Source organism: Etheostoma spectabile, chromosome 22 (genome assembly GCF_008692095.1).
Source record: "Etheostoma spectabile isolate EspeVRDwgs_2016 chromosome 22, UIUC_Espe_1.0, whole genome shotgun sequence".
In the NCBI taxonomy this organism is placed as follows: Eukaryota; Metazoa; Chordata; class Actinopteri; order Perciformes; family Percidae; genus Etheostoma; species Etheostoma spectabile.
This window is the reverse complement of record NC_045754.1, coordinates 10,771,360-10,783,145: the sequence shown is the minus strand read 5'-3', so window position 1 is coordinate 10,783,145 and position 11,786 is coordinate 10,771,360. Positions and strand designations below refer to the sequence as shown.

General features: G+C 38.4%; 1 long non-coding RNA gene across 1 annotated transcript in view; it reads right to left on the bottom strand.

Annotated features, from left to right (window-relative positions):
• Positions 1–8,737, bottom strand: part of LOC116672420 (uncharacterized) — an 18,945-nt gene extending 10,208 nt beyond the window's left edge. Inside the window, exon 1 of the long non-coding RNA XR_004327547.1 lies at positions 8,596–8,737. This is a non-coding gene — a long non-coding RNA (uncharacterized LOC116672420). The remainder of the gene's footprint in view (positions 1–8,595) is intronic.
• Between the last annotated feature and the right edge of the window lie 3,049 nt (positions 8,738–11,786).

Genomic DNA, 11,786 nt, shown 5'->3' with positions numbered 1-11,786 from the left:
GTCTTCCAGAGTCGCGGCCAAAGCCGATTCGAAAGGCCGCTGTTTGCCAGCAGCAACCGCCATCTTCTTTGTTTTCAAGTTGCAAGGAATTCACGCAGAACTCAACTCAACTCTGCCGTCATTATGTTGAGCCCGTCCACCAACTCTATACACAATGGGATTAGCATTGTGAGTTTGGTTTTTCCAACTCACAAGCCAACAGAGAGTTGCTAGATTGACTCTGGCTGCAAATTACATTTGTTGCTGCTAAGGTGCGTCTATGTTTCTAATGTTGTCAGTCCGGTGACAACTATGTATCTGCAAATTTGGTGGTTTTGAATTCTTAAGATAAACTGATAAAATTCTCAAATATTTGACCTAAATAAACCTTTTACATTCATAGTCTGCCTGCTAACTTTAGCATACACAAAATGACAATGCTAACATGCTAATGTTTAGCAGGTTTAATGTTTATATAAATGTTCACCATCTTAGTTTAGTGTGTTAACATACTAATGTAAACATGCTAATTAGCACTATACACACAGTGCAGCTGATGCAAGTATTTGGTCATAAACAACTAATTAAAACTTTGACTTGATGATGTTTGTTAGATGAACAGTAAGGGGATCACCAGTTATTACACATCATCCGGATGAACAATTCCATGGCAATTCCTTTCGAGACATGATAAAAAACACCATCGCTGCTAGAGAAAATGTCAGGGGATCACCAAAGTCATTGGGATTTATCCCCTGGGCTCCATGGATGTCATAGCAATTTCAATGCCAAACTATCTAATGGTTTTTGAGATATTTCAGTTTGGACCAAAGTGCTATCATCTGACGACTGACTGATGCGAATGTTAAAAACTTACAGACCTCAAATGACAGTTTATGAGTAAGAGTAGTTCATCATTTCATATTGACTACATATACACACATATATATATATATATATATATATATATATATATATATATATATATATAAAATCAGCACAAAAAGAAACGCCACTTTTTCAGGACACAGCATTTTAAAGATACTTTTGTAAAAATCAAAATAACTTTAGAGACCTTCATTGTAAAGGGTTAAAACAATGTTTTAAATGTTCAATAAACCATAAACAATTAATGAACATGCACCTATCGAACGGTCGAAAAGACAATAACAGCTTAAGGGCAGTAGGCAATTAAGGTCACAGTTATAAGAAAATTAGGAGTAAAGAGACCTTTCTATTGACTCTGAAAAACACCAAAAGAAAGACGTCCAGGGTCCCTTCTAATCAGCGTGCACGTGCCTTAGGCATGGTGCAAGGAGGCATGAGGAATGCAGATGTGGCCAGGGCAATACATAGCAATGTCCCTACTGTGAGACGCCCAAGACAGTGCTACAGGGAGACAGGAAGCACAACCGATTGCCTCGCAGTAGCAGACCACATGTAACAACATCTATATAGGATTGATATATCCGAATAACACACCTGCAGGACAGGTACAGGATGGTGAAAACAACCGCAAGAACTGGCCAGTCTGGTGCAGTACATGAGGTGGAGCTGCACTGCAGTACTTTATGCAGCTGGTGGCCACACCAGTTACTGAGCCCCCCACCCCCCACCCCTTTATTCAGGGACAGATTATTCAATTTCTGTTAGTCACATGTCTGTGAAAATTGTTCAGTTTATGTCCGAGTTGTTAAGTCTTTTAATGTTGATGCAAATATTTGCATATGTTAAGTTTTCTTAAAATATAAAAGCAGTTAAAAGTGAAAGGAAGTTTCTTTTTTTGCTGAGTATATATAGGCCTTTTAAGAAATAGCCTCTATTGTAAAAAAAATAAAATAAAATAAAAAAAGGCTATACTACATTAGTAGTTTGAATTGAGTAATATATCATGATGAAGAAACAAATGTGTAAAATTAGCCCACTAATTGCAATGGTGTTTCTCATAGAACAATATTATGTGGTAAATAATAAAATGCATGGTCTATAGACACAAACAGAAATCCATTTAAACATGGTAAAATTAAAAACAGTACTGGTGAAACTGAACTGTCTTTTCTTAGCACTTCTTTCATGTTTTAACCCCACGACTTGCTGGTTGACTTGAGAAAATGCAGGGTTCGGTTATTCAAATGGATTCTCACTACTGTCCAGATTGCCCAAAGATAATTTCTTATTCACCCTTTGCCTTGGTCTTGGTCTGTGTGGTGAATGAAAGTGAGGCTCCAAGAACCGTTAGCTAGAGACACACCCCACTCACCCACACACACACCCAACGCCAAAATAAATAAATGAAAGGGAGAAGGATTTCAGTGCTTTAGTTTTGATAATTACTTTTTGATAATTATTGCCTAACTATTGGAGGACATTTTATAAACAGGCATTGACGTTTCTTCTTTCTCTATGGTGCCACTGCCAACACGTACATTTCAGAGCCAAGAGTGAGCCTGCTCCTGTTCAAAAGGACATCCATCTATGTTTTCAGGGGAGACAGCATAGAAATGCTGCTTGGCTACACTGACTTAGGATCAGAACCAGATGCTTCTGGCAAGGCAAACCTGTGCTTCAGCTACGGAGTTTTACAGAAATAGCTGCTACAAGCAGTCTTATGACACATGTACAGTGATAGAATATACTCTGTCACCACACTACACATAAAAATATGACAGCAAATAGAATATGTGGCTAAATGTAGACACTTGTTAGGGTTTTATTAATGTAAACATATTATTAAATGTTTTAACACTACAAACGTCACCTATATTATGCATATCTGCAATCTTCCTGCACTTGGATTTCTGTAAACTACATATGTTCTGTAAAAACCTGGCCAGTTTAAATGTAAACAAAGATATCCCTAGTTTGCCACCACTAGCTTCTGTTAACAATAAAACAGACTCTACGTAATAGGTGAAGTGCATGTGGAGTATAATGACAAAACAGGACCAGGCATCACACACTGCCTCGTCGCTCTTATCTTCACAACAAAGTAGGCTCAGTCTCTTCCTATCTAAGGCATTGCCGACTGTGTGACTCTGTTGTTGTTCCCCTTGTTATTCTGTGACAGCTCCGTTTAATCCAAATAGACACTGCGCAGCAGAACTGTGGAGACGGGGAGCCTGGCGAACATAAGTACATGTGATCTAACTTGGGCAAAACAGAGGTGATTGTAGGAAAATGGGAAATTAAAATACTCCAGAGGAGATACAAGCTGATAAACCTTTCTTTGCCCATGGACAGAACGGGGATGGATCTTTACTGGATTCTTTCATATTTTAATTCCTGAACTCTGCTCAAGTGCCGGGTTGAACCTAAAGCTTAAAAGTATAACTTTGGGGAATGGTTTCTGTTCTGGTTTTCTTTTCTCTAAATACCAGTATATAAGCTATCCGAAACTGTACTCAAAACATTGCATTGAAAGACCCGATTAATTTTTAATTTGCTGCTTTTATGTATTCAACAGCAGTCTCGCAAGATAAAACAAAATCTTCCTGTGAAAGCACAAAAGCAGAAAAAATATAAAACACGACAATGTGCAAAAGTAGAAACAAGACTAACAGGCCAGCCTGCTGACATTGCAATGTCTAGAACCACGCCTGTGAGGCTTAAAAACAGTACAATCAGATGTAGGTGAAATAAGCTTTTAACTCTTTGCTGAATAAGCCTGTAAAGAGGGATTATACATAAAAAACACAAATACCAAAAACAGTTCTGTTATCACAAACTGTATTTTCCAACATGTTTCCAGAGATATAAAATAACATACAATAATGTACCCATAACTTCAAACAAACAGGTGTACAGTCCATAATAAAACTTATTATAATGAGTTAGGGTCTTAATCTTGAAGCGTATGAATATAAAATACTACTTTAATAAAGTTTCCTTTTAGCCTCAAAGGGAAAAATCAAGAGAGGGTTTGAAACTTGCGGAAAACACTGTCATCAACATTCCTAAACAGCACTAAGGGTCATCAGTCTTTTATTGGAGTTTGTAAGCATTAATGTTATCTGTTTGTTCTGAACTATGATCCATTGCTTATGTTCTACCATTGTTTCTGCTTCCTCTCTCTTCTGACCCATGCACTGTCAGTCAGTGTAATAACTCACTCTGCCAGGCTATGAATAGTTAATACAATGTAGGTGGGAAGAATCTCAAACAGATTCAGCAGAAGATGCTGTGCCATATTCCCATTGATGAATTAGAATAAGCCTGTGACATTTTCAATGGAAGCGGTCCGTCAGCCTCTAAAGCCTTTCTAAGTAGTAATGCATCCTGTTGTGATAACAATGGCGTGCTACAGTATGTGCCTGCACAATGTATTTCCAACTGCCTGTCCATGCATCTTCACAACAAAACTGAGTTTTTTGTTGTTGTTTTTTTTAATTGGTTGCAATGGAGTGAAAGATAAAAAAACACTCTAATCTTTTGACTGATTTTTTGATTGTCTGCAATTTCATTTTACAGCCCAGTGGGCATGGTTACACCTATGCAGACATGAAGAGATAAAAGAGACCTTTGAGAACAGTTTTTTAAAAGCACAATCAGATGTGTCCAAATACTGTTAGGAGAGGGCTGGCTCCTGGTGAGATTAGGCAGGTGGTGTTGTAATTTCGAGATTGCAGGAAATCACAAGCAAACTAATTCTGGAGGTGGTTGCTCAGAGTGGGCTAATGGTAAGCTGTGGGAAGTCACAGCATGTGTTCATTGAGGCGACAAGACAGACACTAGCATACAAACCCAGATAAGGTACGTGCACAGTCATACAGAAACACAAAGACAAAGAGGCTACAGTGTTAGTATTGAGTCATTCTATTTCAAGGGAGTCAAAGCAGAAACAGGTGATTCCCGTTTCCTTAGTAGTATAATGATAAACCAACACAGTCTCATGCTCTGTTGCTATGGCACCAAAAGAGTAAAAGAAAGCTCTGTACATTTCTGTGAAGATTCACAGTCATCTGGGTTATATAGAATGTCTATGAGTGCTAAGCAAAAGGCAAAGGAAGGCAAGTGGAGATGTTATTTTTTCTTTCTCCGAATCTTCAAGTCCTGATACATTTTCACTTTGACTTGCCACAAAAAATGCTAAGAGTAAGACAAAAAAAATACTCCTTATTCAAAACTGGCTTCATGTCAAGATCTGTGCATACCTCATTGATTTTGTACACTCTACTCAGATTTATATCAGGATTGAAATGCTAATTTAGCATACAAGAATCAAAGCAGCAAAGTTCAAAGAGACCTCAACATTACAGTAAGCCTGAGTAAAGGAACTTCTCTTGGGTCAGGATTGAGAAGGGGGTTGATGTCATGCCTGGCATAATTGTATGGTACTTTGGTCAGCAACAGCATATGTATTGTCATTCTTATGTTAATTTTATTTCAGCTGATTTATTCCACAGCAATGCTCTCCACTTCAATCAGCTCAGAGGGAGTTCGCACGTCCCACTTTGATGTCTGACGATGTGCATGTCGGCACCGTTTTATCACCGCGCACATTGTGCATCCCAAATGTGGGAGCTTCTTGTTCAAATTCCCATGAAGAAACATTACAATATGAATGATTTCTATTCCACAGGAACAGAATGTGGTTGATTACCCTGCCTGATGATCAGAACAACAGCGACCATGAGCTGCAGAATTTTATAGTAAAACTAAAACTGGGTTGTGTTCCCTAACATGGATTTAGAGCTGCCTTAGAAGCCTTAAGAAGCCATGACCCAACCTCTGCAACTAGAACAATGGTCTGCATTCCAGCCCATATGGTAGCGCCACAACAGCAAGGCCCAGGGGGAAAACTTTGTTTTGCATTTCATTGATGCAATGCATTCATATTCAGGAGATGCTCGTGGTACATTGGCAGGCACTAAACCGACTACACAGCCCTAAACACCCTAATACTTCATTTTCAGAGAGGGAAAACATGACTTTTGTGGTGAGCATCATTTTGAAAACTGCAACATTTTGTCCAGCTTGTTGCTATGGCATTCTGTGGAAGTATTAAAGGCTTAACTGGTGCATTTTCTATTATGAAAGCTGCATCAACGTTAGTAAATATTTGTTTGAGATACAGTCTAAATATGATTCCATCTGGCTTCATTTTTTTCAATAAGATGAAGAAAGTATTTTCTCCATTTGTTTCATTTTACATATCCACAAGATGCAAAAAAACATCTCTTTGTGCCATTGGAGCATTTTCATAAGGTTTTTTGACAAATTGTGCATTGTTGAAATGCAGCAGTAGTAACCTTTATTGGCCAGCTGATTGCCTGTTAGTTCCCACCTCTGGTTGCTGTTTTTGAGAGATTCAAACTGCAGGAGGAAATTATCTGAATTACCATATCATTGCTGTATGGTAAGAAGCACATAACCAAAATGTGAAGTCTCAGTTAATGTAGATGAATCACAGATCAGTACATGCTCGATGAAATCTGTTAACCCTGGACTTGTATGGGATCAGGATCTTTACTTAAGGAGTAGGTAATGTCCGGCATAGTAAATAAAACAAAACAAATTCATTGTAGTGTGTGCATCATGTTTAATTGAGTGTCTATGATTATCAATCATTCAGATAAATAATGCAGAACAGTTGTTTGGAAATGTTTGATTGCTGGCAAACTACAAGGCAGTTTGTATTTAGCACAATTGTCTACCCCTGCTTTGGGTTTTTTATAGCCACAGTTGGTCCACGCCAACTCCACTCCACACAGCCCACTTATCACTTAAAATGTCCTCTTGGACTGCAGCAACGAGCAACATGTTCTCTCTGCCAGCCCATGAAGGCTTGATACCACCTAAATCATGCACAAGATAAGAGCTGAACTTAAAAGTCAAATTAATGCACTGTTCTGTTATGTCTTATAAACAGAGAACATTCCTCCTTAAAGGGTTTGATAATTTTAGACCCAGAAGATTGACTGATAGCTGACAGAGCTGTCAACTCGTTATACTCCGTTTCCATTTTCGGTCTGACATTGCCTCCGCTCTAACTGATTTCATGTCATAATGCTAGGCAAATCAGTCAGATTGACAGAGCAGATTCAAAGATCTCGATCTAGGCAACCCAGAGGGCTTAAACTTTAATAATTTGCTGTAAAAATGGAAATAAAACTGTGATAACAAAAGAGAAAATGATTGGGACCGAATGACTCCCTAAGGGACCATATCCAAGAAAAAAGTATTATCACATTATGATAAAGTTAGGGTGTGTTAATAGCACTGGTTGGTCAATCAACATCCATAGATCTCTTTGTATCTACTCAAATATTGTTTCAGCAGTTTCTAAATGCAGCCTGCAGGGTTCATTTGATTACTGATTATTCAGTTAGGCAGACGTGCTGAGTGGGCAGATTCAAGAGAAATTCTCTTTTTTTCCATTCGCTAAAGCATGTTGACTGTGATCATAGACGTAAGTGTTGGGTGAGTGGCTGTAGTGCTGATCAGCAGGAATAGTTTTAAATAAAAGCAAGTGTAATTATAAAAGAGGATGCAATGAGAAAAATTTAAAGGTGCTGAAAAATAAACAAAAATGTTAATGCAGTGAAAAATCTGACCAACCTATAACTGTGCACTAATGCAGCTTTACAGTTTTCCCAGTTTGAGCCTACAATTGTCAATTTTGGCAGTTAAACAGGTTTTTATCAATTGTAGCTTGCCAATTAATTCTCGAGAATCTTGTGAAAAGGTTCTTAAATACACAGCTACCTACTTGATATAATACTTAAAGGCTAAGGCCAAGCTGTCCCCAGCAAGTCAAACTGAAAGATCAGACCATCATTTTAAACATAACCCTGTTTGGTTGCTTAGCTTAAATATTGAAATTTGAAACCACATGTTTACACCTAACATTAGTCTACTAGAGAAAAGGCTTTCAAACCAATGTGTTTGGCAAACATAACGCAATCTTGGGTAACGTTAGCATGTCTGCTGGAGAGTAAACCCAAATCAAATAAAGAGCAGGACCGAGCTGCTAACATTAGCAACATTTTTTTTGAGCAGACAATGTAGTCACACAACCTCTGTTTGTTTGTTTTTTTGTTTGTTTTTTAGTATTTCAAGTACAGCCCCTCTAACGTAAGCTGTAACCCCACAAACTAATTTACTGATATAGGTAGGCAACTAGTAAAACCGATGTGCTTACAATAGCAGCTTAAGACAAACACTTAAATCCATTCCTAACACCTTTCCTCTAATATTTTTGGGTTTTGCAAAGGCTAACGAATTTCAACCCTCTTCAAACTCTTCTAATGCAGAGTATCACTCTTACTGAGGCCCATGCACACTGCCTTAAAGGAACTTGAGACTTTATCTTATTCACCGTATTGGGGGATACGGTGAATTAATCCATGCATACTCTGCCCATCTCGTAACTCTGTCTGACGCACCCATCACTAGCCTAGCTTACCACAGATCCTGGAGGAAACCAGCTATCTAGCCTACTGCTCTCAATGGATCAAAAAATAATGCCAACATTTTCCTTTTTACATGTTGTGATTTGCATAGTCACAGTGTGTACCAACAACAAGGTCACATGAGACACAGCCATCTTCTGACTGTATACATCCAACCATTCTCCTTAGAAGGTGAAGCACGTCTACGTCTGCTACTTGGGAGGACTGATTTGCTCGGGGCGCCTGAGAAGCTCCGTGGTGAGGAGCAGAGAGTAACAACGGTGCTTTTCAGGTGTTGCGCTAATCACTCCTCCCAAGTAGCAGTGCTTCACCTTCTGTGGAGAGAAGTTCCAAGTATGTATATGGTCGGAAGATGGTTGGTTGTGTAGATATAACCAGCATCACTTTAGCGCAGTATTAGCTTCTGGTACTTCTGAATATGAGATAAACCCTATTAATGAAATGGATGCTCATTATTCTTACAAATGTATTACCATGACTAGCCTCAAATATTACTTCTCTCATACATAGTCCTAAATGGATATAAATAAGCTATATTAGGATGCAGTCTTCAACATTAAAAGCCTTAAACAATTCTCACACAGATCTTGTTTTCCTTCTGTGCATTTTCACTTCTGAGTCCTATTTGATGGCAGATCACACTTCGAGTGTTGGTAGTGATAAAAAAAAAAACAGAGATGCTACATTCTTCATATATTTTTCTTTCCCCCTTAATTAAAACCCTGTCAGCATGTAGAGCTTTTGAAAGGAATTCCCAGAAAAGTCCAAACTTCATGCACATTGTAGACAATGCAGCTGTCCCAATGAGAACAACATAAAAGCAAGAATACTTAAGTCCTCCTTTCCCCAACATGCTGTCATGGACAATAACCACTGGGAAAGAATCCATCTCAACGATCAATTGCTGTTAAAGGGATAGTTTGGTTTTTTTGATGCAGGGTTGTATGAGGTACTAATCAATAGTACTTAACGGTCGGAATGCTCCGCAGTTTGGAGAAGCAGACAGAGAGTGCCAACACTGCTGTGGATGGTGAACATACACAGCAAAACGTATTTTAGCTAACTTCAAAGTCCCACCTAAAAAAAATCTATTTCAGTTTAAGTGTGGGCTAGTAGTAGTACTCAGACAGCCCTTTCCTCCAGTTTTCACAGAAGTTTCCCCTCTTAATTTTTTGGCCATTCAAATATTCTAGATACAGAGTACAACAAAACTGATATTGATTATTTTTAGGTGGGCCTTTTTTTAAGTGGCTAAAACACATTTTGCTTCTGCCCAACGGCAGCTTCCATGTTGGGACTTCTGCCACTTCTCCAAATTGGTGGCATACTGACTGTCATAAGCTGTTAAAAAAAAAAAAAAAATACACTGTGTATCGATAAGTACCTCATACAACCCCACTTCCAAAAAGCCGAACTATCCCTTTAATGTATCACTTCAAAAGTGTAGATTTCTCAGGCTTCAGTCAACTGCCAATGTGAATACCAGAAAATTTCAAATAAGTGCAATATGGTGTGCTGCATGACTAAAAGACCCCAGCTGTGTAGCTTAATTGAGATTCACAATATAATTTAGAGCACCATATGTGGATTCATGTTTGTCTCCAGAATCTGCAGCATTATCAGTCACAGTCATCCGTGTGTGTCTGTGTTTGTGTTATTGTAGGACTCATCATTTTTTATCAGTATTGATTTATTTAAGGTGGCAGGACAAATTCCATTCCCTGCCGAGCACTGTGTAATGTTAAAATTTAGAGAGTAGATTGTATAAGGTGAAGACAAGCAGCCTTTTATAGAATTAATGCAGGCAGACAGACAGACAGACAGACAGATAGCTAGATAGATTTAATTTACAGATGTTTCCCCACATTGCAGCCATCTCTGTAGCCAGCGAGCATTCAAGTGCTCCATTTTTCCGCCAATAAATCTCACTTAAATCCAGTGCTCCATCTCATCTATCATGATTTTCTTTACATCTGATGATGGGATCTGTATCACGTGAAAATATTTTTATTTATGAAATGCAAAATGAGATTTGACTGTTGTATGCTATGTTAGACGTTCAGTGCATGACTGCAGTAAAATGCTTTTAGTTTAAATACTGTACTGGCTTTTTTAGAGCAGTGATTTATTGGATTGAAGATACATCTACAACAGTGCTATTTATTGTGTGAGCTATGAGCTTAACGGTTTGAAGGACTCAAGGATATGTTCTCATATTTCAAGGAAAAAAATTAAATAATTGCAACATTACTTGAAGCTGAACTATCAATTTGTTATATGACCAATGGGTCAGACTGCTGGATGTGAAGTCAGTCTACCACTTTGGTACGGACTGAAATTTCTCAACATCTACTCATTGGATTGACACAAGATTTTGTACATCAGGATGTGATTTCCCCCTTTCTGGTCTACATATCCCTGCCTCTGCACAACTATTTTTATCCTCAGTGGGGACAAAATGTAACGCCCCTCCCCCTCTCTAAGTGATCAATGCTTTTTCACCAATGGCCTAGACCATTTGTTAATTATATACGTAAACTAGAACTGCAAGCAGTTATGACTGGGGTCCAAGCCTCCCCGGCGCAATCCACCCGGGTGCACATCGCCCGTGATGAACCCAAACAACAGGAAATTTCACTACGTGCAAACTGTAAAGTCTGTGGTGATTTGCAGTAGCGATTTTCCCATTCATTGAGTATAAGGCCAAACACTTCTACCTCAATTATAGCGCCCCCTAAAGGGCGATCATCATCAAATCTGATACAGAGCCTTAAATTGGCATTATGAGCAACAATCTCAAGTTTTGTGGTGATAACATTTATTGCGGTAGAGATATTGCAATTGCAAATTTCCCATTTAAATTCATTGAGTTATTTGCCAAAACGCGTCTTCGTTCATTAAAGCACCCCCTAATGGGCGTTCTTCACCATATTTGGTCCAGCGCCTCGGAAGTCTAACAATAATTTTTAACTATTTAATTATTAATTTTAGGATTAGGGTTACAGGCTACACATGCTGTAATCCGCCAGTTAACAGAGTAGAGGAGGAAGCGGTTGCTAACCGGAAACAAAACAATTCAACTTGTCCATCTAACCATATAAAAATGAAAGGAGATCTTCAAAAAATGTTGTTTCCAATGCGTTACTTCAAAATGTGCATAAAAATATTTGAATGGAAACACGGTTAGCTAGGTTGCCATTTGTGGTTTTAACAAGAAATAGTTAACTATTGGATGGATTGACATGAAATTTCCATGACATTCATATTCCCCACAGGATGAATTGTAATAACTGTGGTTATCCCTCAACAATTGATCTTGCGCTATCATCAGGTCAAAATTTTTAATTTGTCCAATACTTTGATATATGACCAAATACCAGCAAGTCTAACTCCCAT